Source organism: Falco punctatus (assembly GCF_963210335.1).
Source record: "Falco punctatus genome assembly, chromosome: 3".
NCBI classification, from domain to species: domain Eukaryota; kingdom Metazoa; phylum Chordata; class Aves; order Falconiformes; family Falconidae; genus Falco; species Falco punctatus.
In genome coordinates, this window is record NC_137582.1 from 115081679 (window position 1) to 115088752 (window position 7074).

Consider the following 7074-nt stretch of genomic DNA (forward strand, 5'->3'; position numbering starts at 1 on the left):
GGTTCATCTGTCAGGTTGCTGCAAAGCGAGGGCTTCCATCGTTAGCGACTTGAGGGCTGTGCAGCCATACCGCAGCTTCCACTGCACAGCAAAACCAAGGCTTCTGCACCCCGCGATCCCTAAAGTCCTGGGCTTCAACTTCAATTTGCTTTCAAAAAATTGTTAGTCTGCACACACAGGCATTTCCCCATGGGTAGGAAGGTCCAAGAATTCACGTTTCCTCACCGAAAGCAGAGTTTGTCCAAAGTGGAAGCTTAGATTGCTTTCCTAACACTGCTGGCTCCTCTGTGCAGCTCCACAGTGAACACTGAAACATCACTAGACCTACAGATAGCAAGAAAAGCCATACAAACAAACTGAAAATCGGATTTTCTTGCAGTGAGCTCCTAAGTAGGATTTTTAGGGTAGCCATGGGATCTCTCCAATACAACAGCCAGAGAAAAGGCAGAGCTGTCTGCAGGTCTCTGAAGACGAACAGCCCTACTGCAGACAGCAGAAGACAAGCAGCCCTCACGGTTGCACCCCAGTCCTCTTCTGTATGTACGATGAGAATAAAATTGATAAAATTCCCACAGTGAGAACGCCATCCTTGAACACAAGGCAAGCCAGGACAGCGGGAGGACTCCACAAAGCAAGTCTGCTCCCAGTCCATACCCAGCGAGGGCTAACGAGGCTGTCCTTTCACTGGGACCCATTCAAACCCCAGACATATACGTAGCAGGCCAGACTCACCACCATCCAAGTCTAGTCTCTGCAGCAGATGTGTCCAGTAAGCCAGTGGCCTCTGTCACACATCTCGAGTTCACTGTGGCAGAAACAGCTCAACTCACCCCCCCCCGATGTTGGAGCAGTCAGCTGAGATCTTTTTGCACCCCTTCATCTGTTCTAGTGCATAAATTGGGGCTCCCCTAGAATCCACTGGCCAGCCTGAAACTGAGCAGTGTGCGTGTATCTGTTCATCACATACATATTTAATTCACATTCCTTTTACTGCAGAAGTAGCACCAGGAAAGACGGGAAGACACCTCATGTTTTAAGCATCTTTAACCTCACACACACTCACGTTAAGTAATAAATAGTTGCTTCACTCCCAGGCTTAACAGCAAGAGGCAGCACTGTGACTGCATTTATCATCAGTATTTCACACTAATTCTTGTAGTAGGATGATTAAGCTATCAGATTTTGATACCTTCCTCTGGCTTTCCACATGAGCTTAGCGTGGGTAATTGTTTTGCCTGTTTATGGAAGCAGAGTCTATCTGGAGACAACAATAACTGCCCTTAGGAACAGCTCACAAGCACGGGAAGGAGAGGAAGCAGGTACCTGCAGCAAAGTGCCTCGGCACAAGGGCAGGTGGTTCCTGCTGGCTCTGGAGCTCACAGGTAAACAGGGGAAACCAGGACAGATCCATGGCTACTTGTGTGCAAGGCCAGATCGACATAAACATGCCAGCTAGGCTAAATAAACTACATTGCTGGAGACATCCACAGGGATGTGGTTGCCAAGCATGCTTTTTTTGCTAAGTTCTGTAAGCAAGAGGACTGCTAACTCAAACAGCAGCTTCCAGTTTGGATAGACTAAACATGCTGGGATGAATGGTATCTGTGATCTCTCTCCTGCAGTCTCTCCAGACGCTCTTACCAGCTAACAAGCCTCCACCTGCCCTTCTCCTAGGCTGGATCCTCACAGACTGGCCTCCTCAAACCCTCAGTACACAAATATTTTCTCCATCCACAGCTGCAACAGGGCAGAGACCCTCCATTGTTCTGCAGTGCCTCAGCTGCTCACCCCCTCAGGCAAGGGACTCTGGTACTCATTGTACAAACCCCAAGATCTTCTTACCTCTAATTTGTATCCCAAGGCTCCCCTCCTCCTCCTATTAAACACACCAGCCACCCAACCTCACACAGCACTTCTCCGCAGGAACCCGTAACCAGTGACTGATGACAGTTAAACAACTTCTCCGGAGAAGTGAATGATCCATTAACCCAAGGTACATGGTCAAGAGACACGAGGGACAACATTCCAGCATCTTGTCCACAGCTTTCCACTCTTCCTAGTGCTTCCCCACAATGTGCCCAGACTCCATCTGCAGTCCCCCCTCTCCAAGCAGCACCTGGCTGACTCCTCTTCCTCCCTACCAGGCAGGGACTGCTTGTCTTCCTCTTTAAAACCAGTTTAGTTTTCTTTTCATCTTAGGACCCCAAAGAGCCCTAATACCATGCCAGAGCCAAGCAGGCAGTCACCACCCCACTGCTCTCTTAAGAGCCCTGCAAGTATTTCTGTCAGACTCCCTACCTCTAGTCATGGCTAATTTCTAAACAGCTCCATTTTATTCAGCTCCTATCTAGCAAGAAATGGCACCAAATGACCTGAAGGACACGCATGGAGAAATGCATGTTCATGAAAAAATACAGATCTCCCACACTACAGACACAAATAACCCATAACAAGAGGCCAGTTTACCGCTAAGTAAGTTACTGCAAAACCACTAACACGCTATAAATTGACTCTTTGAGTGTATGAATAGGATGCTCAAAGGGAACAGACATCCAAACCCCCCAAAACCTACCATCCTTAAGAAAGACTCAAATTCCCTTGCTCTTCAACAAAGTCCCCACTGCCACAGCATTTTATACCTTTCAGAACTCTGAGACACACACACTGGCTGGAGGAGACAGCAATACAGAGGAGCTTGCTCTATCTGCAAGTGGTTTTATGATTACAGGTGGGTTGCGGCACTTCCCAACTCTCTGGACAGGTCAATGTCAGCTGTGGTAACACAGAGGTGTTCTCAACAGACTGTCATTCAACAAGAGATCAACACATCTTAACTTTATTTCTTAAAAGATACGGGCGAAGAAAATCATCCATGAAATCAGCCCTTTAGTTGACAAAGCAGAGTAAGTCAGAGTTTAAACAAAACACCTGATGCAAAACTGATGTTAAACATGCTACTATCAGCATCCAAGGCTATGCTAGCAAATTGTTCGGTGTCTAGTATACCTGAGATGCTGGTGCATGCTTTTAACATTCTATCATTAAAAAAAAAAAAAAAAAGGGACAGGCTTGAAAAAAAACAGTCAAACAGGAATGCACAAGCCTAAGATGTCTCTCTTGCCTAGACAGGGCTTGGTTTGGCTACTGAGTGTTGTAAAATGCTTAAAGGTCTCCAGGAATACTTGTATATGCTTGGCCAAGACTCCAAGAGCCTTTCTTGCTTTCATGATGCTATTTTTTTGTTGCTCAACAGGTACTCCACAAAGGCTTTGGAAATCTGAAATTACCGTGGAATCACGAAGAATTATGAAGTCCCAAATTCTCATTCCAGGTCAGACCTTGTCCATTAACCACAACTGGTCACAATCCCAGACTCACATTCACCACAAATATAATAGTTACCTAGTTCTCGAGTTAATACGTGTAAGAGCTCCTACTACGAAACAAGCATTAAGTGCTTTTAATGCTAAAGATTACATTGACCACCCCACTGTACATGTAGATCAACAGTCTCTAACTATGTTAGAAATTGACCCTGGCATAAAGCATAAAATCCTCTAAGATTTGTAGGTCTTCTGGAAAAAGATATAATCAGACAAGAATAAACTGCGCCTCCCATTTCTCAGACACATAAAAGCTTCCAATCATGAAGCCCCTTCAAAGAGTCTGTCCATTTGTTACCACTAAAGGCATGTAAATTGGTATAGGATGTTCCTCTTCCAGCAAAACCTCTGCTTTTTATTTCAGCAAAACCGCTGTGCAAATTCTGTTCACTTTTAGATATATTGTTTCCAAAACTATTCATGCAGTTCTCTGGCTTTCAACTAAACCTGCACAAGCAACTCATGAAACGACAGGATTAAGTCCCAGTGACGAGGAACAGTTCAGGGTAAATCTGCACTATTGCTACCAGAGATGACCCCACAAGCAGCTTCACTTTGCTACACATAAGAGATCATCATGATCTTTTTTTCATCATTTATTAGATGACACCGAAGCACGTTTCTCCATCACCCCTCCAGAGCATCTGTGCACTAAATTCCAAGCAAGGACAACCACCTCGCATCCCTCACTGTTACAAACCTGCCTGAAATACCCCAGACAGGACTGAAAACCTGGGATCTAGTTACAGCTGTCACCTCATCCACAGTTACAGCCTCTTCTCAAACTATATACACCCTGAAGCATAAAGAGGACCATCCCACCTGCAGTTCATTTGTGGACTCTTCTGCTCCTGCAGTGCAAAGCTCCAGAGGCAAAAAAAAAACTTTCGCAACACTTGGCCTTTAAATCTACAGTCAAAAATTAACAAGCCCCACATTTCTGTAGGCTGTGGGCTCAAAACTTGCTAGGCTGTATTTATGCGGACAGTAACTTAAGAGCCCCTTAAACTCCTGCAGAAGTACACTTTCCAAGGGTGCTTTGGGGTATGGGGAGGAAGATTCTCTGGCTTTCCCCAGCTGGCTCTTCTAATTTTTCCAAAACACTTGCTGTAAGTCTGGAAACAAAGCCTTGACACTGATAATGCAAACAGTTTAGTCATTTTTATATTGAAAAGTCCCAATGCAGCTAGGATTTGGGGGGTTGCTCCTTTGCTTGAATGTATTTTCCCCTCACAGAACCACCTGCACACACCCCCCCCACCTCATACGCACAGTAACACACACTGACACAGAGAACTGCTCTGCAGACACAGGCTTCAAAGTTCAAACCTGGGGACCACTGCCCTTCAAAAAAGCTCCATCAACACTAAGAAACTCCACAAAGCAGCAGGACTCATTCTGAAATCAGAAATCCTAAATAAGCAATCCAATTCCTAACTGTCTAGATGCACCCAAGTTTCTCAGCCTCCAAATTCAAGGTCATTGAAAAAGCAGCACTCTGCATGCTACAAGCCTTGCAGATACGCAACTCATCCCAAAGGAAGATTCCTATGACTCTTCCCTTAAGCATCTATAAATTACTTCACCCATCCAAATACCACCTCAGACCAAACTCAGCAGGCTTCTTTAGCCTCACAACTTTTTTTCCCTAGCCTCTTTACCTTGACTTTCCAAGAGGTCACGGATCAAATTAAAATATATACGTAGATCTTTTTTAAACAAACCTAGAGAAATGAGAGGAAATGACCTGGTTAGCAGCAAACACCTAGTAAAAAGAAGGTTTTGCTACAGCTGAAGGAGTTGCCAGGAGCAGCAGTTGCTCCCCAGGACAGATGGCTCAGAACACGGAGCCAGCCAACAACAGAGGAAGGAGCTGCTCACAACAGAGGTGGACAGGAGAAGAGGTAGGATCTGAGACCTGACAGACCCTGCACAAGAGAAGGGTAATGTCAGGGAAACTTTGAAATGCCCGGAGCCACTGGCCCACGCAGTGGTTATAGCTCAGGCAGCAGCCCTCTAAGCTGGCATCCCACCTCTAGCCTTCATCCTCCAGATGACACGGCCATCCACAGGAAGAATGGGAAGATGCCAGCCAACACCTCAGCACAGCACAAGTAACACCCCGATGCCCAGACCCACACGGCCCAGTAGCTCCAGGAAGGAGTCTGGACACCGGGCAGAGGAGGAAAGGCGGATCTGCTCTCCATGGAAAGGGGCTGCAGGGCACCCACCAGGGCAGGGCAAGTTCCACTCGAAGGCTTTAGCAAGGGAAAGGTGAGCAGGGCAGGGTCAGCCCTTCGGAAGAGGGAAAAGACCCTGACAACAGGGCATTCCCAGTTCTGGGAAGGGGAAAGAGAAGTCAAAAAGCAGGGACTGCACCTGGCAGTGGGGCAGGAACCAGCCAGGGGGTGCAGGTATCAATGGGGCTGGGGGGAAAGCGGGGCTGGGGGGAAAGCGGGGCTGGGGGGAAAGCGGGGCTGGGGGGAAAGCGGGGCTGGGGGGAAAGCGGGGCTGGGTTAGAGGAGGAGGGCAGGCAGAAGGGATGGGGAAAATGGGGGATGAGGGGCTGGGTAAAGGAGAGCTTCTTGAGAGGGATGGGCAAAGAGCTGCGTGTAGAGGGGTGCCTGAGGGGAGGTAATGGGGGGGTGGTGCACCTGACAGGGCCTGGGCTGGGGGGCGCTGACAGGGGAGAGGGGGAGAGCAGGGCGGGGGGGTCTGTCAGGTAAGGGAGGGAAGGGGCGGGGGTCGTAGCTGCCAGGGAAGGGGCTCCGGGGGGCACAGCTCCGGGGAGGAGGGGCTGCGGGGCGGGCGGGGCCCGCCGGACCGTTACCTGTCAGGCCTCCCGGGCGCGGGCGCAGCGGGCACTGGAAGTTGCGAGGCTCCATCCATGCGGGGGGAGAGCGGGACCGAGCGGATGGGGGAGGGCACCAGAAGGGCCCCGCAGGTACTGGGTGCCGTCCCCGGGGCGCGGGGAGGGCCCTCAGGCGCGGCCCGGCCTAGGCCCCGGCCGTACCCCCCCGCCCCTTCCCCTGTTTACCCCCTCCAGCTGTCCGGGGCTCAGCAGCACCCCCCGCCGCCGCTCGCCCCGCGCAACTCTGCGCATGCGCCACGCCAACTGCGCCACCACCCGCCTCGCACCCGCAGCGACCCCGACTCCACGCAAATGGCGTAAGTCGCTTTCGGGAATAGCTGCCCGGCCTGCCCTCCCGGCCGCCACTGCCCCTGATGGACAGCTCCCTGAGCCAACGGGAAGGCAGAGCGCCACGTGAGGGCTCGGCCAATCGGCGTGGAGGGGAGGGAAGGACCGCGGCGTCGCGAACGGGCTGCTGGGAGTTGTCGGCGAAGGGAGTTATGGCCGCCAGTCCTGGGGCCTTCGTCCGCCGCGCTGAGCCTCAGGGCCTGGTCACGTTCCTCCGTCCCTCCCGCCAGGCCTTGCCGCGATTCTCCTTCCCCCATCCCCAAACCTGCGGGCTGCTTAAAGCCAGCCCTCGCTGCTCCCGGATCCACTCAAGCTTGCAGGCCGCAGCGGGGCCTGGGCCCCAGATGCCTCACGCACTCGCCCCAGTGGGGGCCCGGGCTGCGCCGCACCCGCCCTCAAGGACGGCCTGGATCGGGGACTTGGGCTCTGCGGGCCCCGTTTCCATGACCCTGTGGTCGTCCCGTCGCTGCAGCTAGGAGCCATCCCGCACGG

At 51.1% G+C, this 7074-nt stretch overlaps 1 protein-coding gene across 3 annotated transcripts in view; it reads right to left on the reverse strand.

The window, feature by feature from the left end:
- The window catches only part of WDTC1 (WD and tetratricopeptide repeats 1), a 31746-nt gene extending 25352 nt beyond the window's left edge, over positions 1-6394 (reverse strand). The window contains exons 1-2 of one of the 3 annotated variants that reach the window (XM_080379174.1): positions 6214-6391; positions 5045-5107 (exon numbers count right to left, since the gene is read on the reverse strand). The gene's annotated coding sequence lies outside the window, so the exon portion shown is untranslated. Of the gene's footprint in view, positions 1-5044; positions 5108-6213 lie in introns of all 3 variants that reach the window. The other 2 variants (XM_080379173.1, XM_080379175.1) reach the window with 2 other exon arrangements.
- Positions 6395-7074: the final 680 nt, after the last annotated feature.